Consider the following 23,038-nt stretch of genomic DNA (forward strand, 5'->3'; position numbering starts at 1 on the left):
CTTCAGCTTGCATTATGTATTTTCTGCATTTTGAGGGGCCAATAAAGGTGTCAATTTTTTGTGGATTGTGATTTGGACTGTGGTAGAGGTGAGCAACTTCTAGATGACAAGGAGCTTCATTTCTACACACACACACACACACACAGAGAGAGAGAGAGAGAGAGAGAGAGAGAGAGAGATCTTGGAGGGCTGCACCTGCCCATCTCAAACCATTGATATACTGAAAAAATGTTCCAAAAGGGTCATTTCATGTATTTGGGACTTTGGTCTGTTTAAGACTACATAATCACTTTTGGGTTTTGAAATATGTCCCCAGCCACCTAAAACAGATATGACTCACTACTGAAACTACAGGAAAATGGCCAGTCCAGTTCCCTAAATGGAACTGGTATAGATAGCTTTAGGGCTACCTAGAAAATTTCCAAACAGGGCATACAGTTGACTCTGTCTCTGCATCTTTTTTAAATCTTAGGATTAGCCAAAGTAGTAAATATTTACAACTGACATCCTTTGCGCTTTTGCAGAAGAATCCTGAACTTGTGCTCTTTGGATCTAACTGCCTATGAATCCCTACAAGTTTAAATATTTTTACTTCAACTTATTATTTAAAAGTGCCTGGAATTTTTGTTCCTGAGGGATACTTGGAAAAGGGTTGCTTTTTTTGAAAAATCTGCAAAGAACATTTGGTAATATTACTCCCCCATGTTTTATCTGCACATCTAAAACAATTAAAACACAAATTCCAAATGACTCCTTAGGGCAGAAGATTTCTGAATGAATTCACTGAGTTGTACTTTTGGAGCATTTTTAAGGCGTGGGCTACAATTCTTTGTTTAAAAACCAAAGAATATAACATATGATTGGATTTGTAAGCAAACCATTCATCTTGTTATGAAAACACTCGGATTTGTATTGTTCCAAGTGGCTGAGTACATTGTACTCAATTTCAGGAGGGTGGAAATTTTGCATCACATTTTTCCTGTTGATCTCTCTTCCACCCAGCCTTCCCAATGCAGTATTTCACCTAGCTATGCAAAAGTTTGTCTCCTGATTTTTTTGGACAGCCGTCTGTATTGAGGCTAGACATGTCAATATTTTTAATGTGTTAAAAGGCATGTTTTAGACATGCCGTGAAGTAGGCAGGGAAGCAGGATGAGGTTTAGCTACAGAGGGGGGCAAAATTAATTATTTTCTTCTCCAAATTTCTAGCATTGTAGATAGTGAGACACTGAAAATCATTCACACCTAGAACTCTTGATCTATGTTGTGACTGCATTTCAATAGTAACTTTACTTGCTGCTTTTTTGGATACTTATACTGTAAGAGAGACGTAACCATAGAACCCATAGCATACAGGGGAAAATGGTCTCTATGAATTTCTAGGTCCTCAAATGCAACTCTATGAATGCTGTAAGGCATTTTAATTGAATTTGGTTGTATCCACAGTTTTATGTAACTACGGTCTGGCTGAGAACGTACGGCTGAGAACATACCCTCTGGAGGTACTGGCATCTTATTGTACTATGTTTCCAAATGTTCAATGAAGTTTTAAGTTACTGCGATGCCAGAAATTAGGGAGCAAAGAGGAAAAATCATTTAGTTTGAGATAATTATTAGAGGGGTGGTGGCAATCTCAGCTATACACTTGGCAACAGGATGTGAAAAGGGGGAGGCAGAAGCCAGAGTTGACTAATCTACTATGTTTGAGGACTGAAAAATATACATGGCATTTCCTAACTAAAAATGTAAGAAGCATCTCAAAGAGAGCTGGGACTGAGCTCAGCAAAATAATAATAATAATAATAATAATAATAATAATAATAATAAGTCAGTCATGCATAATGGGAACTTCTTCCTATTGGGCTGCTTAGCAATGGAAACCTGAACAGGCACAAATATAACCAAAGAGTAATTCAAACTGTTTAATACAACAATTCAGCTTGACACTTCTGCACAGTGGATTTGCATGGTAAGGACTTTTGGGCCTTGTGATAAAAGGCTTTCCTAAATCCTTTGGTCAGGATCTTGATTGTGATAAACCAACACTGCATGGTACAACACCCTTTTTGTTTATATAAGGAGACTTTTGCCTTAAGAAAAGAAAGTAATTGTTTTTCAAGGTACTTCACAAGATACTTGCAAGAAACGCAGAAATCTGAGAATAGTTGCAGAAGGCTGGGGTGAAATTTAGGTGAGTGTTTCCTTTGGTTTCTTGATTTATAGGACTGGAGCAACATTAAATATAGCAATGAAATTAGAGAAGGTCACTCTGTGTGAAAAACCTGATATCCCTGTTACCCTGAAGTTTAACTTGCAAGCAAAGGAAGAGGAAGATCAATCTTGGGAGGGTGAAGAAGAAATAGATGAATGGAAAGTGACATCCAACACAAAAGTAAACATTGAAAATATTTATGAGCACAGTATAAAGCAGCCATGGGCAAACTTTGGCCCTCCAGGTGTTTTGGACTTCAACTCCCACAATTCCTAACAGCCTACCATCTGTTAGGAATTGTGGGAGTTGAAGTCCAAAACACCTGGAAGGCTGAAGTTTGTCCATGGGTGGTATAGAGAGACAAGATTTATATTGCAATATAACATGCTATACAGGTGCACAATAAGTAATACAACAAATGTGACATAGATATGTATGTATTATATGTGTATTATGTATTATATTACATCTGCGAATTACTTTATTTTTCCCTGAATTGTTACAGTTTTTCCCACAGCAAAATCTAAGGAGAGGGTATAATGAATCTTAGAAGTCATTACTTCTTTCTGGATCATCCACAATCTGGGCAAGAAAAAAATCTCACCTTAATATCTCCAATGTTGTTTTGTTTTTTTGGTTCAGCCATTTAAACTAATCCCTTCTCCTGATCGTGTGGATATTCTGCATAGAGGAAGAAGATAGGTTTTCACTCATCTCTGCCAACAGAAGCTTGCATTCTGTAGTTTGGAGGCTTTCTGAGGTCCTTTATTCTGGATAACATTACTAGAGCAAAAAAGCCCAACTTTTGTTCTTGCTTATAAAGAGAAACGTTATTCACAAGGATATACAGTATACTGATTTGCAAGAGAATGGCTGGATTGAAATGCAAAACTGTAATATTTTACACTTGTAATGGTGCTTTCATTTCACTTTCATCAGAAATATAGATTTAAAAAAAACCTTCCAACCATGGAAGGCTCCATGTGATGAAATCCTCTTGAGACATGAACTAGCTGTGTTGAGGTCAGGAACAGAGTAGCTCTTTTTAAAGGCTGGTTTAACACTACAGTCTCCAAGTGCGTGAGACATGCAGGCTGAGATGAATTAAGAGTGATACACACATATGCAGGAGATAACAAATGGTTAACTCATTAAACTGGAAATGGGGAAAAGAGCATGCTTGTTAGCCATAACAAGTTACATTTTTTCAATGTTTCACATTGTGCTGTGGCCTGAGCTTTGGCTTCATTTTATGGCAGCACAACAGGGTGCTCTGTCTATCACGTACAGATGTCTATAGACCATTTGATTTCTTTGATGTTGTTTTCATATCAGAGGGCCAGATGGTGGACAGCAATAATACTCTGCACTAATCGCTTAGAAAGTGCATGGCGTAGTGCTTTGAGATTTGAGCATGACACACATATGCTCCTTGTTGGAAATGGCTTTGCAGTGGGGAAATGTCTCTGAATGGTGGCTGATTTTGTCTATATTTTATACATAAGCTTAACCTTTCTCCCCAACCTTCCAAAATTAGACACTTACTCTCCTTGTTTCAACTAAGAATCAAGAAAAATCCACAAGCAAGGAGGAATTATTGGTTCATTCTTATGCATATACCACTCTAATGCACTTACCACTGGTTCAGTTAGACAAGTGGTACCTGCAGCAAAATATTGTAGTGAGAAGTGCAAATACTGACAGTTCTATTCTGCTCCATTCAGTTCTTTTTCCTCTTGTTCTTAATTTCCCTATCAACAGTCATTTAGCATTGTATACACACTGAGCTCATCCAGGCTTCATTGGGCTTTTCTGGAGGGGAGGCATATCCCCTGCTTATTTTTTTCCTAAAGGAACTAGGGGCATGTATGCAAACTTTAGTACTTCAAAGTACAGGAGAAAAGGCGGCATGTTTAGAGACCTGGCAATCGGAGAAGTGGCGTAGCTCTTATCAATCCAAATAGGGGAGAAAAGGGGAGAAAAAGTAAAGTATGGTCTCACTCACAGGAAACATCATTCTCTTCTTTCTCTAACATAGAGATGTTCTACAGTTCCCCTTCCATATCCATGGGTTCAGCATCCACAAACCCAACCAACCGTGACTCAAAAATATGGAGGGGAAAAAATCCAAAAAACAACCTCTGATTTTGCCACATGCTGAGAAATACACTAAGCCTACATAGCAGAGAGAGGCGTTTCACAGTTCCTCAGTCTTTATCCTGCACTTATTTATTTATTTGTGACATTTATATGCCACCCTTCTCACCCCGAAGGAGACTCAGAGCGGCTTTTGAGTTGTTTGCTATTTTAAAGAATTGATGCCATTTTGCTACATAACTGTATATAATGGGAGTTGAGCATTATAACCAAACCCCCAGCCAAAAGAGGGCTTTTCCAGCTACAGTATTATTAAATGTCTGCTCCCAGCAGAGGACCACTGTAGCCCATTCTTGTTCTAATAGCCTAGTATGGAAACCTTTCTATGGCCCAGGGCTTATTGCATAACTGGCTGAGTTGGTTTCTTTAACCAGAATGGGTCTGCATAGAGGTTTCTGCTTCTGTAGGCTATGTCTCCCCCTGACATTTCCAACACCAAAGATGGATAACCTGCTGTTTTCTAGATTCCTTTCAGTATTAGATCTTCTATATAGAGAAGGTGTTCATACAAGACTGCTATCTACCATTAACATTTTTGAATGTTTGCATTTCTCTGTAGAGGAGAAATCAAGATATTCAAAAGACCCACCCAGAATATTCTTAAGCATATGAACATTGACATAATAGGCACAAATCATCAATGTATACTTTCAGACCCTGGACAGTAAAACAAATCTGCTAAATGTTATTACTTTGTGTAGATTCTAAACAACTAGAAATAAGTACAAGGCTCAAGTGACCTTTTCACACACCATCCCATTTTGCCCCACGCGCCCTCCTTCCCCCATCATATGGTGGAGATGGGATAAGGCGCCCTGTCCCCATCAGATGGGTGATAGTGTGACAACACGCATTTCTCTGTTGTCATTTCCCCCATCCTATGGGGGAAAGGCAAGGAAAATGCAGGTAGCTCCATTGGAGCTTCAAAAAAAAATAATAAAACTCCCACTTTCCTCTGTCATGGCAGAGGACGTGCCTTGTAATGCTTCTCCTCCACTGTGGGAGGAATGGTGACGGGGTCAAGTCAGTGTTGTCTGATGATGTTTGGTAAGCCCCATCCAAGAGAAGAAAAAGCAGCCAAAAAATCTGTATGAAGAGGTCCTTAGATGAAAAGTGTAGCTTCTATGCTAGTTTTCCCTACACAGACCCAATTTACACAGCCATATAAAATCCAGATTATCTGATTTGAACTGGATCATATTAATCTACACTGCCAAATAATCCAGATCAATGCAGATAATCTGGATGTTATATGGCATTGTAAATAGGGCCACAGTCTCTCACCTTCTCACTCTCACTTTTAAAGTGCAGAGTGCTTCAGACAACCAGGAATATTTTTAGGTCCAATATTAAATTTCAATATTTTTGTAAAAAATGTTTAAACTTGCTTTTTTAATATACTGGAAATAAATAAAAGCTTTTTGTTCCAAACCAGCCATGCCATGTAATTGAAGTGATAAATACAGCACTAATAGGTACTCAGATATGCTAAGCAGGCTAAACATACTAATGAGTCCTCTGAGTGTGGCCTTTGATTCAGTAATAATCTGTAATTAAACTATTGTGATTATGTATTTGAACAGATGGCCAAACAATACATTTGGTCATGTTTTCTAAACCAAAGTTTTTTTTAAAGATTTTTTTATGTAAATTATAAATTATTATTATGGCTCATCCTCCATACTGAATCATTTCAATGTATTTATCATCATGAAAATTTTAATAAATTGCTCTGAGACATTTCATACTTTCTAAGTATCTCAGTCTAGCAGGAACAGCCCCATTTAATCTTCTGTCTTCCTACATTTTCATCTTTAAAAAATGTTCCAATTTCTGTCTCATCTGCCCACTTTCTCCCTTTATTTTCAGCATACTTTAGTTGCTGCTAACTACATTCAAAATGAAAAAGAAGCTGGGGCTAACAGCAGGAGCTCACACTGCTCCTCAAATTCAAACCTGTGACCTTTCAGTAAGCAAGTTCAGCAGCTCACTGGCGCCTCCTGGGCTGAATTACATAGTCAAAATTGAAGTGTGTTAGATTTAATGGCACATTAGAAGCGTGCATGTAAACTTGCCTGCCCCTCTCATTCGGGGAGAAGCTACACCCTTCTGTCAGGCCAAGGAAAACCTCAACCTGATGGAGGGGTGCAGTTTCCCAACTGGCCTCTTTCACCATGCCTTCAAAGCTGAGGGAGAGGTTTGAAAGCCTCATGAATGAGGTCAATTGGAAACTGTGAGGCTGTTACCAAGAAGGCATGCAAGGGAAAGTCATGTCCCTTTGCCAGCCTCACAACTTGGGTGCATTACATTCAATGGTGCATTATATTCAAGTAAATACAAGCACTCTAAAGGCACTAGATCTCGTCTTCATCTTGGAAAATCTGCAGAATCGGCCCTAGTTAGTAGTTGTATGGAACTAGATAACAAATATCCGGTGATGTTGGCTAGATTTCAGAGGAAGGAAATAGCAAACCACCTCCGAGTATTCCTTGCTTACGAAAACCCTTTGACTTAAGAGCTGTCACTTTGCCTGATTTTGATTTGACATACAAGCAGTGTTTTGAGTTAAGAGCTAGTGCCGGAGGGAATGCTAGTGTGAGAGTACAGGGCTTTAGGACTTCAAGGGAGCAGTTTCTGTGCCTCATGCTCTTGTCTGCTTTGGGAGATTGTTGTTCACTTTGCTCATGTTCACTTTGAGGAAATTTGGGCTAGTTGGTTTGGTGTGGTTTTTATTCTTGGTATGTTTGGCTTCATGAAGTGAGAAAGTGAAAGAGGACAGGAGAGGGAGGGAGACTGGAATGAGTATAGTATAAAGAAAATGATGCTTCTTCCTCTTCATTTTGTGCTTCCTTGCCACAACTTTGTGCTTCTATCATTTTAAAATTCATCTTTATTTTTTACTGTTCCATGTGACTGTGCATTTATACATTATTTGTTATTTATAAAGTACATTTTCTTATTTTAAAAACATGTAACAAAAATAATTGGAGGGAGTCGGGGGACCGGGAACGGATTAATAGCATTTCAGTGCATTTCAATGGGAAACTTTCTTTGAGGTAAGTGTTGCAAGTTAAGAGCTCAGTCCCAGAACCAATTAGACTCTTAACTCAAGGTATCACTGTACTTAAAACAGCTCTACAAATAACATTCTAATAGTGTCACAAAACAGCAAATGTCAGAGTGCTTCCAGTTTATTTATTCATTTATTGTGCCAGAAACAAATTGAGAATATAATTATAACGCATAAAAGAGTGCTTTTATATATTGTACAGAGTGCTTCAGGTTTGTTTAGCATATTCTGGAGATAACCATTTACATTCATATGTTTTACTCTCAAGTGTGTGTACGTGAGTCAAGAACTGCAGCCAAAGAATGGGAATCCAACTTCATTTAATGCTACATCTGTATACTGATACAGATCCCACAGTTTTCTATATTCATTCCATTTTATCTTTCCACATACCATTTCCTTTCCATGCTGAAGTACATCTGTTTCTTTTAGAATATGGGAAGCCAGTGAGCACTGGGTAAAAGATTATGGGACACATGGGTTAAATAAGAGTCATCATAAGATTAAAGTGACTTGGTACAGATCAATGGCAACATCTTTTGTGTATTTCTCTGCTGCTCACTTCAAAGCATAAGCTCAAGAGCAAAGTTAAATTAACAAGACTGTGGATGCTTGCATTTTAAATATTTTAAGAGATTGCACTAGAGACTAATGGGACAAGCTTTGCCAGTAGCATGAACATGCATAATAAGGCACTGGGCAAAGACCGCTGAGTTTTCTTGCATAAAAGAATGCATGCAATTAGGATGTGATTCCAGCTAGTAGTTCATTAAAAGCAAAGAGGAAAGTAAAGGAGCCAAATTTTGAACAGCTACATCCCCTTATTATTTTAATCTACTAATTCATGTACAAATGTAGAAAGTTGATAAAAGATTTGTATGAAATGTAATGGCTTCATCTAGTGATTAATTAGAATCTCAAGCACAGAGTAATCTAAATTCCTACAAAGGGAAATGTGTCAGGGCTACAGATCCATACTACTTTAGGTGCTGGGGGCTAAAATTGTTCTAGCCCACTATGCCCCCCCCTTTTTTTAATGCCTAAAATTTCAATCAGAAAAGACTCCATACATTAAGGTTTATGGTCAAAAACATCCTTGTTTTTTTGTTTTTTTTAAACCTGGCTGTAATCATGAAGCCAGCTAAACTGGCAACACATATAGTAGAACTTTGCGGGCTAATCCGTGGTAATGCAGGGAAGCCCTTGTGCGGATTAAGTGACGTTTCAGGGATTACCAAGCAAGAGCCAGGCCAGTGCAGGTGAGGTCAGGCTTCTCTCTCTGCTGCTTCGTGAAGCCCGCAGCATCACAATGCGCAAAGTCTAAAGCATGTTGTACAAACAGCAACAAAAGCTCAATTAACCTTGGGCAATTTTGAGTTGCCTTTCAATTTAATAGCTTTTTAAATAGTTAAACAGAGATTGGCTTGTTGTGAATATGGATATTCCTTTGTATTGCTTTACAAGTATATCCGTATGTGTGGTGTAAAAGATTTTCCCTGTGGAAAATTCTCTTCCATGCTATCAACTTCCCCGTCCCTCTGTTGTTTGCAGTAAACACAGTCTTTAGGTGTCAACAGTTTTGTGGAAAGAGAAAAAACAATTTTCAAGAGGAAATTAATATTGATTTTATCTGGAGCAGGAGCCTATTTTAGGATGTGAAACTGTTGCTTTCTTGTTTGCCCCTCAAATGCTCTCCATGTTGTGTCAAAAGCGGTTTGCTATTCATGTTTAATGTCAGTCACCTTAAATCTCAGCAACTGGCCTAACTATTTCGGGCAGATTTAGCGAAGTTATTTAAATATGCAACAGTGTAAACACACCCCAAAGCCAAGCTAATGTAAGCAGCAGCACTGATTAGGAAGCAGATAATGGTGTTAATGCAGGCACCGAAGGACAAGCAGCTTTTAGTCTTGGCAGTACTTCTCCTTGTACATGTTGCTTAACATGATATACATACAGTTCCTAAGTCAAGAAACTTGTTTATTTAGGTATTATGAGCCGCCATTCACAAATACTCAACACAGGCTGCAATGCTATGCCTGCTTAAACTGGGAGTAAACTCCATTTAGCTTAATGGGTCTTAACTTCTCAACAGATATTTGTAGTATCACGTTATTGATGATTAGGAAGGATTTATCACCAAATTAGAATCTGCACGTCCAGAAAAAAAAATGAGATGTAGCCTTGAGACACTTAAAATTTTAGTACATCTGAGGGTGAAAAAAAGATCAGGTATGTTTCCATTTCTCTTTATACTCTAATACTGTAAATCATTTTAAATATATTCCACCAATAATGGAACAGTATTGATGTCAATACTGTGTCAAGATTTCTTAAAATAAAATCAGTTTTTCCAAGTAATATATGCTTAAAATTGTGGGGAGGGGATGGAGAGCTTAAAGGAAGGGCCTTCACATATGGGATTTGTGGGAACTTATAAGTTGGTTTGTTGCTGCAGGTGGTCTGAAGCATTTAATGTATTTTGTGATTAATATTATTTTATAAGGATATGTTTTCAAGTATTGTGTCTATTTTATGATTTAATTTGTTAACTGCCTTAGATGCCTCTAAAAGGAAAAAATACTGAAAGGCTGGATTTTAAAAAAGAAAACACACTTTTAAAAATGCCAATAGTACAATGCTTTCAGAAACCATATCCCCCCTCTTCCAATACTGTGAAGTATTATGACAGTTTCCAACTTGGACAGAAAGTTGGACAAAGAGAGTGACAGCTGTTTCTTTGGGAATAAAGGGTCTTTCTCAACACAAGTGACTCTTTATAAGCTGTGCTGAGGGAAAAGAACTATATCATATTACCAGTTTTAAAACTACTTATATAAGTCTTTACAGGTCAAAACAGTACCTTGAATAATTCCTCCAAACCTGGTAGCATATGGTATTGCCCTGGGCAATATTTAATAACTATAAACCCTCATTTGATGTTGTCACAATGGAATTATGTAGAAAAGCTATAAAGACAGGTTACCCAAAAGTTTCCTGGGGAAAAGCTGAAATGCAAGCCATGTACTCTACAATCATGCAACTGTATAAGTGTATTATATAAATATTATTTTAAGTAACATCCTTTAATGAAAGCTGTAAGAATAATTGGGGAAGGACCCATATCAATAACAATCCCCGCTTGTGGTTCAAAATGGCAAGAAATGATATCAGTTATTAGCACTATTCAGAGCTTAGAAAATTCACTTTTTGGGACTACCAGATTCCATTTTATTTAATGCTGATAAAGAAACTTTGGATCTACTTAAACTTGTATGATAAAATGTCTTACATATTTTATCAGTGGATAATTCTGTTCATTTATTTAACAGCTAGATAGAACCACAAAATCAACTTTTCACTATTTATTTATTTACCACATTTGTATCCCACCCTTCTCAACGCCAACAACCTTATAAAGGCAACGATTTGATGACGTATGTAAACATTCATTGATAAACAAAACCATCAAAACCAAACAATTAAAATATAACATTAAAACATAAATTAAAATCACATAAGTATATCTTCTGTTACTTCAGAAAGAAATTAGATCAGAAGCAGGTGAAGTGGGGCATCTTGTCCCAAGTGAGCTAGAATTCACAATTGTATGTACTCATTATTCCAGATGTGGGAATGCACAGCTACTGCTGCTTTTTTCAGAGCAACTGAAGCATCCTTCTCTTAGCATTCATCCAGCAGCAACCATTCAACCTGCACGCAAGAGCAAAAAGAAATCCTAAGCCAGACCCACTTCACTGGTTCTGTGTGCCTTTGGCTCCTCCTCTCAATGAACTGTTTCCATTCCAGCTCATCCTTGTAAGACCTTTGTAACTTTAGCAGCTGTGACCTGAGTTTGTTTTTCCCCTTCATCCCTCCCCATCCCCTTCTTTTCTTTGTGTCCTGTCTTTGAGACTGTAAGCCTGAGGGCAGGCCCTGTCTACTTTGTAACTGATCTTATGTAAGACTCTTGGGGATTGTTTTTTGGCTAAAGGGTAGGGTAAAAATATTGAAATGTATGAATAAGAAATTGCTAATGGTTCCAACTACCCTAACAACCCTGAAAAAAACATTGTTGGGCACCACTACCCAGCTTCATAGGGTTTATTTCAGTATATATATATATATTTTAAATCATGGAAAGTAGCAGCTGTTCAGTGCAACAATCAGGGCACCATCACATTTCAGATCAGGGCATAATGTTTCCTTTGGCATCTGTTCCAGGATCCCAGCAAGTACTGCTACGTTGTGCAGCATGGAAGATGTGGTAGGTTGCATCGATAAATTTCATAGCTGGGAGTAATCCTCTTTTAGTTATGAGTCTTAAATATTTTGGTGACCAAACTTTCTGTGTTAGTACACTGATAGAAAAAGAGAATATATCATGTACAACTGTAGTTCATTCTGCGGCCACTAATACTTTGTCAATAGAGATTCAATGACATTAACACTGTGTGCTGGCTCCTGTACAAATAGTAGCCACACAGCTCTATGAGTGATTGTGCCAATGCTGCATGTACTTGAAATCTCTCCCCCTCCTTCCCCTCCCCCTTTCTCTCTCAAAAATAACCATACAATGTAAGTGCATGTAGCTGCGGTTCATAAAGTGGAATTTCATAGATGTATTCAAGCTACGTGTAACAATTACATAGCTTTGGGACTGTGTCAGAATATAATATAATCCAGCTGCTGCTGAAGAAGAGATTTAAAATATTTCTTTGGAGGCCATAAGTCCATAAAAACAACAGCAGCAGCAACAACAGATGTTTGAATTTCGTAGCTCAAGAAGATTTGGGATTACTGTTCTCATTTTGTACTGGATTCGATAAAACTGTGTTCACATGACTATGTTTTAGAACTACAGTTTTAAAATATAGCAAAGATTGTGAGAGGGAAAGTGTGCACCAAAATGCTGTTACACCTCATAAAATCCTCTTTGTCAAAGCAGAAATGAGAGTTGTGGAAGAACAAGAAGGCAGTATTGTTGTTTAAACCAACATCGCTGACGGCCAGACTGTTTACTTTGTCTGCCATGGTTTTCTTTTCACTTTACATAAACCCATGTCACCAGGTCAAAGCTGTGACTGAGATAAATGGTGTTAAAAACCATAAGAAAAATCAGAAGGAAGTAGAACTCTTTCTTGGATGTAGCAGAAGGAAAGCTGGAGCTTAAGGGTTTGTGACAGTTAAGACTGACAGTTGGTCTGAAAGAGGAAGAAGGGAATTGAAAAAGGACTGTCCTTTTTTCATTGGTCTCCTCTAATCTCACTAGTGTTAGTATCCTGGGGCAGCCTAATTGAGAGAAGGCTCCCGCTGCTCCAGTTGTTTATAACACAATGCCAATTAAAGCAGCTCAGGCCAATGCCATTAAAAAAACAGTGGCAGCTGCTGCATCCCAGCAAAGCTGATATAAGAGGAACAGGTTGATGTTTGTTCCCTATGCACCTACTATGGCAGCTTGAAATATGAAGAAGTTGCTGCTCTTTCTGGTGGGAGATGGAGAACATTCTTGTCATTCTTTTAGAGCTTCTTTAAGCCCTGGGGAAAACAGAAATGTGGAGACAAAACACATAGGCTGTGTTGACATAACCGCATGGGCAAACTGTGCCAAGTATTACTGTGGGCAGGCTATTCAGAAATAATTGTTTTACCCTTGTACAATTTAAATGCACCATTATTCTTCAGTTAAACTAGGAATGAATGTGCTATACCCCAGCAACTCTCATGCAATTCATTTTCAAGACCAGCCCATGACAAATGATATACATATTGTGGAGGGGCATATTTTTTTCCCACCAGCCAACAGGAAAGATATTACTGAAGTAACCCTTGTCTGATGTATATTGTTGATCAATCACTATTTAATATAATTAGGACTTTTTGACTTATGCTTAAGTGCTTGGTTAAGCCCAAATAGAACAGAAGATATACCTAACTATTTGGGCAGGATGTGAATTACTCTGAGATGGACTGATGACATTTGAATTAATACTCTTTGAAAAGGAATCGTGTTTTTAAAAATTAGGCTCATCTGGTGGCCACACTTCAGCACGCAAAACATTTCATAATTTGTGCTTTTCATACATTGCTGAGGGAAGCTGATACAACTGTTTCATCTGAACTTTAACCAATACAGCCCTATACATTAGGAATAGTCAACCTGTGGTAGTCTATGTGTTGTTGGACTGAAACTCACCGCAGGCAATGCTGGCTAATAGATATTGCAGTACAAATATGGAAGGTCACAAATTGCCAACCCTGCTACAGTTTAATTTTTTTAAATAATGTGTTATATAATTTATTTATCTGTCTGTCATTTGTACTTCTATCTCTCTCCTGCTATGATGAACTCAATGTCCTTCATATTCATAACAATCCTATAAGGTCAGTTAGGCTCTGAGAAAGTGACTGGCCGAAGGTCACGTAGTGAATTAATGGCTGAGTACGGGCTTTAACTCGAATCTCCTATATCCCATTTAACACCCTAATCACTATACTGTACCACATTAGCTTAATATATTGGGCCAATATGACCTCAAATATTCAGTCTGATACAGAATAATATAGGAACACACGCTACATTATGTGAAAAACTTGCATTCGGATCATATTGCTTTCAATTTTTTAATAGAACCTTGCCCTCAAGATAGCCTGAATATCCATGCTGCTGAAAATTGTGAATAATGACTTTAGGGTGAAAAGAAATAATGCACTTATAGCGCACTATGCATTGACTGTAGATATAGCCAGTATTCATTGTAAATACTATGATTTGTCTTTGTACATCCTGAAGCATTACAAATCCTATCTTCTGACACTAACTTTAAGCAGATAATAGATAATAATAGTCACACCCCTAGTTCATGGGTGTGACTATTATGTGAATTACTATACAGGCAGTCTCCAAGTTACAAATAAGATGGGTTCTCTAGGTTTGTTCTTAAGCTGAATTTGTTTGTAAGTTGGAACAGGTACATGTTTTCAATGTAACTCCAGCCAAAAATACATATATATTTAGCTTGGATAGCATAGGGAAGTGTTAACACCCCTGTGGTGTTTGCTTTGCTGACTGTGCCCCTGTTCAGAAGATTTCACCTCAGTTTCTGTCCTGGTGATAATTGGATTTTGAAAAAAATTGCCTTGTTGTAGCAACAAGGATTGGTGAGACAACTTCAGTGGAGACTCCTTTTCCCCATGTTAACTCTTCTAGCAGTGAATTTCCCTTCCCAAGGGTAGATTTTCCTCACTTTCTGTTGTCTCACCCCCATTCTTAACTATGAATCATCTGTAAGTCGGATGTTTGTAACTCGCGGACTACCTGTAATTGGTATTCCTCACAAAATCATCACACCCTTATTTCACGGATGTGACTATTATGCAAAGGGGACCTGATAGATGCAGAGGGGAATCAGCATGCCTGCCTGTCCCCTTCAGGCTAGGAGGGGAGCTTTGAGAGGAGAGGCACACTGGTCATCTCTAGCCTCTCCCCTCTGCAGCTACACTTTGAGAGATGTGCCCTCAAAGAGACTATTATGCGGTAAAAGCCCCTTAAAGGGGAGCTTTTTTCACCATATAATAATCACCAATGCATTATAGTCACACACCCCTCCCTCCTAAAAAGGGGGGAATGCGACAATTATGCTGTGAAATATGGTATTCTCAATTCTAAGACATTGTTTGTATTTCAAATGGAACAGCCTTTCTGTCCATATTTGTCCATGATATTTCCTCTAGCCAACGTTTTCCTGCTTCTTGGCAGGTGGTTGGACTGGATAGTCCACAAGGTTTCTTGCAACTCTATGATTCTAACAGAATCTGCTTGCAGGCTGTTGCTGTTTTAGCTATCAAGGAACTGGAGTTCCATCAAAAAAGTACAAAGTTGTGGTTCTTGTCCCTGGAGACATTTTCCTCTTCTTCTAATCTAATGGAAGCCATATACTACTATAGGTGGTTCAGCTGGTTTCTCCTGGAAATATATTTCTTACTGTGTAGACAATACAGCAAAGTCATTACAGTACAACAAAGATGTTCCTATTTTTGTCTCAAGCTGATTCATTTTTTCTTTGAATTTGGCCAGTTGTCTCTGATGTGCAGTTTTGTGTCTGATGATGCTGTGTGTATGTTGACCAATACTGCCAATCTAGCATTTTCTGTGGTAGCTATCATATTGCTGACTCTTTTGCTGACAGAGCATAGTTATGACTCTATTGTTCTGGCATTAAACCTGATGTAACAACTACTGGTGCAGCAGAACCACGAAACTATTTTATTTATCATCTTTCAAGTTTTGTGAGAAGCCTTGCTATTTAAACATGATTTTAAAAAACAAATACTAAATTACTACTTGTAGTTTTTATAAGCATTGTCTGAAGTCATTTGTAATATTTTTCAGAAGCTGACTGTATGAGCTATTTAATTTTTGCTTTGTCAAGTTACATGGATTAGTCAGCAGTCATAGGAAAAGGCTGATCCAAAGTTTGTTTCCAGGAGCCAAGTGGTGTAAGATGCTTACTCTGGACTTTTTTCATCACTATCTTGCCCAATAAAAAAATTACTATAGAATGGTTTTCCTTCTATAAACTGATGGTATGCAATTTAAAATCTGTATTAGGGCAGTACCCTCATTAGGCAAACTATCTGTCCTAACACCAATTTTAGATTGTATTTCACAGGCAACATATTATTGCTCCTGCTTTTAATATGATTTTTTTCAATTTGTTACATGTTTGGCTGAAGTTGCAATCTCAGGGAAGTAAAATGTGAATTGACAGGTCCTCCTTCTCAGAAATCACAGAAACAATTGAATGATTTAGAAAATAAACAGTTGGCAACTAAGTTCAGATACAGCTACTATTAATTTCATAGCCTAAGCAAATACATAATGAAGGATAAGTGCAATTCTAGATGAGTTGTCCTTTACGTGGATAGAAGTGAAGGGAGAACAACATAACCCGGTTAACAGAAAGCTAATTGATCCGGAAGTTGACATTCTGCTCATGAAATATTCACCTAAACTCAAATTTGCTCTAATTCCAAATTAACTCCAAAGGAGAAGAGCAAGGCTGCTTAGCCAGGATTTATCCAAATGGCTAATTATTACTAGAACTCATATCTCTTCTTTACAGAGAAGACTTTTCTTGTGCTTTCCCTAGCTGAAATCTTCTCTTTTAAACTGAGCATTATTACATCCTGTTTTTACTCTCTCTTCCCCTTCCTATAAAGTTCATCTGATTTAGTTTGTGAGCTGGCAGACAAGGTCTGTTTGCATTAAAATAACCTTTTAAAAGCCTCATATGGAGTTTAAACACATTCAAATAACATCAATGAAATATTAATACCGTATTCCCCGCTATACTGGATGAGATGCTGCGCATCATTGCAAAATTCTACTGAATACAAAAGTTACTATGATGGTTTCCTTAAACCATTTCTTTTCCTCCGTTCAAACTAGTGTAGATGCACTATATGATAGCTTTGCTTATATATTGTTTTATTTGGTTGAATGTTTCTTATCCGAAACGCTATGACCAGACTTGTTATGGATTTCAGAATTTCTTTGGATTTTGGAATTCCTATACAGTGATGCCTTGAGTTAAGAGTTTAATTTGTTTAGTGGGTGAGCTCTAAACTCAAAATGCACTTATCTCAAAGTGAATTTTTCCACTGAAATGCTATTAATCTTTTTCGCACCCTCCCTTTTGTTTCATAGTTTTAAATAAGAAAATGTACTTTATAAATAATAAATAATGTATAAATGCACATTCACATGGAACAATACAAAAAGAAAGATCGATTTTTAAATGGTAGAAGCACAAGGTTGTGGCAAGGAAGCACAAAGTGAAGAGGAAGAAGCATCATTTTCTTCATACTGTACTCATCCCAGCCTCCTTTCCTCGCTTACTCTCTCCCCATCTGTCCTCATGAAGCCAAAAACACCATGAATAAAAAGCACACAAAATCAATTAACCCAAAGTTCCTCAAAGAGTAAAGCAGACAGAAGTCTCCCAAAGCTGACAAGAGTATGAGGCACAGAGGCATGAGGCAAGGAGACTGCTCCCTTGAAATCCTAAAGCGCTGTACTCTCGTGCTAGTGTCCCCTCTTGCGCTAGCTCTTAACTCAAAATGCTGTTCTTATGTCAAAGCAAAACCCTGGCTGAACAAAGGCTCTTGACTCAAAATGCTCTTAAGCAGAGGCTCCAATGTATTTGCATGGCCATACATAATGAGATATTTTGGAGATGGGACCCAAGTCCTACCACCAAATTCATTTATGCTTTATGAGCTCACTAGAGTTATGTGGACACAGGAGAGGGCCTTTCTAGTGGCTGCTCCCATACTTTGGAACTCCCTCTCAAGAGAAACCAGGATGGCCCATCCTTGTTTGCCTTTCATAGCTGGGTAAAGCATTTCTGCTATATCAGGCATTTACAATTGATGAGGGCTGGGATTTTACATGATGAGGATAAGATAGAGTAAACAAATAATTACCTTATATACAGAGCCAGAAGGTAATTTTATACTCTGTATTTTAATATGTTGTTGTACAGTGAACTATGAGAAAGTTATATACTGTAGAATGAATGCCGTTTGATGCTGCTTTAGCCCTCTTTGAGCTGCACCCACCCACTGACTGTTCCTACAAATAGAAAACATATTACTTTCTAAAGGCTTTCAAGGTTGAGGTTGGAAAGATCTCTGGAAGAAAATTTCCAGCATTAAACAGTATCCACCACGATGCAAATATATCTATATAATAATCATATAGCCCAATCCTACACTTATTTTCTCATGGGAAAGCAATGCAACTGGTTTAATAACCAATCAGTGTGGCCAGTGGCTATTCTGAATGAGTCATTCCAAGAATCTACAAATGTTCTAGCAGTAAGCCCTACTGAATATACTGACTAAGCTTGCATAGAACTACAGCCTTGCATTTTATAATTAATTTGCAAGGAATCTACACATTTTATGGAAAGTCAAGGCAGTAAAAGTGGTATTAAATGTTTGTATGGTCTTAGAAAGCTTCCATCGTCTTGTTGTAAAAACATTTAATCCTTTTAAGATGCCTCAGTTTCTCTTTTCCCACTTTCTTGCTTTGTACTGGCATCCGTCCTGGTGCAAACTCAAGTTCAAACTGCAGAAGTGTTTTTTGTTTTTTTTTTTTACTCAATGCAACAGAAGTAAGGGGAACAAATGGACTTCATGATGGAAAGGAGATGAAAAGTTAGTACTTCTGAGAGTGAGAACATAATTACCAGTTACACCCCAAATTCTATAGGAATCTGTCGTGGCCAGAAATTCAGTTCACCATACCACACAATAATTAAATATAAGTTCGGCTACGGTTGAAATCCCACGTATGCAACTAGCTATAAACTCTGGTGCTATTTTTTCGAACTAACCGTTATAGAACTAATAAAGCCGGAAGGCAATAAAGCTGGATGAAATTTCATTGCTGGATTTGAACCTAAATATAAAGTGGGATAGTGAAAAAAATCAAAATGGCACTCCCACCCCCAACACACACATTTTCTGGAGCTTCAAGTATAATGTTCCCCAGCACTAAGAAAGATGACTTAATACTAACCGTGTTATCTGTTATTTATCCAGGTTGGGATTCAATGCACACATGAAGTCTTTTTTTGCCAAAACTTTACAATTGGCCCTCCACTTTCACTGGGGTTTAGGGATACAGGACCTGCAAAAGCGGGAAAATCATACATTTTAAAAATTACAAAACTCCCACTTGTGTTTGCCTGAAATCCTTCGAAATCTTAAAGTCTTCCAGTGTGCTTCTATGTTTAACTTTCATCAGTAGTTGACCATATGGTCATGCTGGAAAGCCTAGAAATTCCTGTTGATCAAGTTCATTAATAATACTGTACATAGAAACACACTGGAAGTACTGTACTTTCACCAATGTTTGACTGGACTTACTCCTTGGATATTATTATTGTGTAGATAAGCCCTGCTAAATAAAATGGAACTTACTTTTAAGAAAATATGCTCAAGGTAACACAGAGCTTTATCTTCATCTTTTGAGAGCTAAGAGAGGCCATGCTACTCTACTCCATATGGAATCAGCCCTTGGTATCTATACATTCTATAATGGATTCCACTACCCATGACTTAAAAATGGCACCCCTTATGTAAAATGGTGTTCCTTATGTAAAACGGCAAAATCAAGCTTTACCTTTTCCTTTTGCCATTGTATATAATGGCAATTCAGCATCCACGGATTTCGGTATCCAGAAGGATCCTGAAACCAAACGAAGGGCCCACTATACAACTGCAGCTGATACCAATGCCATCAATACAGGGCATGAAAAACCCCTAATGAAGGAGACATGGCTTACTATATTTTCAAGCCCACTTGATAACTGGAATTCTCTGAGCAGCACACAAAACATTCATTGATGTGTGTATGTGTTTTTCTGACGACTCTGAGAAAGGCTTCAAAAAAAGTGCTTTCTGAGAAAAATGTTCAGAGAACATGTATTTTGTTGTTTTCCCTATATGGTTTTTGGATTCTGCCCAAACATTTACTGCAGAGTTTACAACTCCTTGTCCCCCCTCCCCAGATCATGATCACAGGTAGCTTACATTACTTCAAAGTATACATTGAATACACAGAAACAGTTCCAAGGTTTTGCACATCTTGGTTCAGCCATTGATCACTCAGGAAATCAGATGAAGACTATGAAGGAACTGGACATGATTCTGAAGAAATTCTAAAGCTGAATAGTGGAAAAAAATGATAGAAAGAACATAAACTATTTTAAAATGTGCTTGAGAAGTGTTCTAGGGACATTATGAACCGCTAAAAAGACAAACAAATGAGTCTTAGATCAAATAAAGCCTAAACTCCCCTAAAGCTAAAATGACCAAACTGAGTCATTCATCCTTTGAATATATTGTAAGAAGAGATGACTCACCAGAAAGGACAATACTGCTTAGTAAGGTATTCCTGGAAGTTAAAATTGTTTAAAATGGCTGGAAAAAAATTAACAATTTTAGATATGCAGATGATACCACTTTGATGGCTGAAAGTGAGGAGGAGTGGAGGAGCCATCTAGCCATGGTAAAAGAAAGTGCAAAATCTGGGTTGCAATTGAACAAATAAACGAACAAACAAACAAAAACAAGATTATGGCAACCAGACTGATTGATAACTGGCAAATAGAGGGAGAAAAGGTGGCGGCAGTGACAGACTTTGTATTTCTAGTCACGAAGATGACTGTAGACACAGATTGCAGCCAGGAAATCAGATGTTTACTTCTTGGGAGGAGAACAGTGACCAATCTCGATAAAACAGTGAAGAGTAGAGACATCACACTGGCAACGAAGATAGAAGATCGTATAGTTAAAGCAATGGTATTCCTCGTAGTAACCTATGGATGCGAGAGCTGGACCATAAGGAAGGCTGAGCGAAGGAAGATAGACGCTTCTGAACTGTGGTGCTGGAAGAACATTCTGAGAATGCCTTGGACCGTGAGAAGATCCAACCAGTCCATATTCTAGGAAATAAAGTCGGGCTGCTCACTGAAGGGAAGGATATTAGGGGCAAAGATGAAGTACTTTGGCCACATAATGAGAAGACAGGAAAGCTTGGAGAAGACAATGATACTGGGGAAAATGGAAGGAAAAGAAGAAGAGGGGCCAACCAAGGAAAAGGTGGATGGATGTTATCCTTGAAGTGACTGGCTTGACCTTGAAGGAGCTGGGGGTGGCCATGGCCGACAGGGAGCTCTGGTATGGTCTGGTCCATGAGGTCACGAAGAGTCGGATGTGACTGAACAAATAAACAAAACACGGTAGAAGTAGAGAAAGACTGTGTTACTTTATCATTTTATGTACATGTGGCCCACCCTTTGTCTTCTATCATTGTTCATTTCCTGTTCAGTGTATGTTGTTTTATATGCTTTGATGTCTTATATCTTAATGTTATGTTGTTTTTTTTATTGTAATTTATTGCCTGTAATTCTTGATCAGGCTTGGCCCCATGTAAGTTGCTCCGAGTCCCCTTCGGAGAGATGGTGGCGGGTTACAAATAGTTTATTATTATCATTATTATTATTACTGAGGAACGGACTCAGTCTAGGAAGCCATGGCCCTGATTCTGCAAGACTTGAGCAAGGCCTGTTGTTGATTGAGGATGCATCTAGTTCAGGCCTGGGCAAACTTGGGCCCTGTGGATGTTTTGGACTTCAACTCCCAGAACTCCCAACAGCCTCAGGCCCTTTCCTTTTCCCCCTCAGCCGCTTAAGGAAGGGGCCTGAGGCTGCTGGGAATTCTGGGAGTTGAAGTCCAAAACATCCACAGGGCCCAAGCTTGCCCAGGCCTGAACTAGAAAAGGAAAGGGCATGAGGGCCCAAGTTTGCCTCAGGCCTGATTTAGTTTGCCTCCACTTTCACTGCTATAGCTCAATGCTACGGAATCTTGAAACTCTTTCGCAGAGCAGACACACACAAAAAAACCTTGTGAAACTACAAATCCATGGATTCAAGTCAAAGTGGGTGCCAACCGCATTATAGATGCTGTGTGTAGTTTCACCCATTGGGAGTCTCGTTTATGGGGTTTCCATAAGTCTTCTTAGACTTAGGCGATCCCTCGTTTTCTGAGGAGGATTGTCTTCCAGTATTCTTGTGGGTCCGTATGTGGCTGTGGAGCCCTATTCTTGCTCTGCATCTTCTTCCACAGTGAGGGCACTGGTTTCCAGGTGGAAGGCGGTCTCGGTCAGGGTTCGCTTGACGCGCCTTCCTCTTCGCACGCTTTTCCCTTTCGCCCTCCATTTGTGCCTCTTCAAATTCTGCAGCACTGCTGGTCACAGCTGACCTCCAGCTGGAGCGGTCAAGGGCCAGGGCTTCCCAGTTCTCAGTGTCTATGCCAGAATTTTTAAGGTTGGCTTTTGAGCCCAAGGTTGGCTTCTCCGAATTCAAGAACGGAAAACGGAATGTTGGTGGACAGGAAAAGAGATTTTCCATAATTAGAAATCGACTGGAGGGCAGTTACCAAACAAACAAATCAACAAGTCCTTTAGATACTGTATGTAGTTTCACCCATTGGGAGTCTCGTTTATGGGGTTTCCATAAGTAGAAAGAAATCGACTGGAGGGCAGTTAGCAAACAAACAAATCAGCAAGCCCTTGCGCACAGTGGTGGTTCGTGTGGGCCTGGAGAGCACGCGAGGAGGCGCGCCCCTTCAAGCCGCCGTCCTGAGGGAATGGCAGCGGAGCGCGCGAGGGCTCCCTGGAAAAGCGTCAAGAGAGGCAGCCGTGATTGATGGGAGCAGGGGCGGAACCCGGGAGCAGTAGGCGGGCCGCGATTGGCTGCGAGGAGAGGCCAGGTCGGGAGCGGGGCGGGGCCCAATGCTGAGGGGTTGGCGTGGCGCTGGCGAGCTGCGCCAAGGCAGCGAATTTCAATTTCGAATGAGAGCGAGGCGACGACGACGAGGAGGAAGAAGAAGAGGAGGAGGAGGAGAAGAAGGAGGCCGAGCGGTGAGGAAGGAGGGAAAGACGGGAAAGTAGGCGACGACGAGGAAGAGGAGGAGAAGGTCCGCCCGCCAAGCGAGGTAGGGAGGCCGGAGGGGAAAGTTGTGGA

At 39.0% G+C, this 23,038-nt stretch overlaps 1 protein-coding gene across 17 annotated transcripts in view; it reads left to right on the forward strand.

The window, feature by feature from the left end:
• Nucleotides 1–22,779: 22,779 nt before the first annotated feature.
• The window catches only part of EPB41L2 (erythrocyte membrane protein band 4.1 like 2), a 112,313-nt gene continuing 112,054 nt past the window's right edge, over nucleotides 22,780–23,038 (forward strand). For 9 of the 17 annotated variants that reach the window (XM_060753349.2, XM_060753347.2, XM_060753356.2 and 6 more), the window contains exon 1: nucleotides 22,780–23,009. The gene's annotated coding sequence lies outside the window, so the exon portion shown is untranslated. The remainder of the gene's footprint in view (nucleotides 23,010–23,038) is intronic. The other 8 variants (XM_060753357.2, XM_060753358.2, XM_060753360.2 and 5 more) reach the window with 1 other exon arrangement.

This window comes from Anolis sagrei, chromosome 1 (genome assembly GCF_037176765.1).
Source record: "Anolis sagrei isolate rAnoSag1 chromosome 1, rAnoSag1.mat, whole genome shotgun sequence".
NCBI classification, from domain to species: Eukaryota; Metazoa; Chordata; class Lepidosauria; order Squamata; family Dactyloidae; genus Anolis; species Anolis sagrei.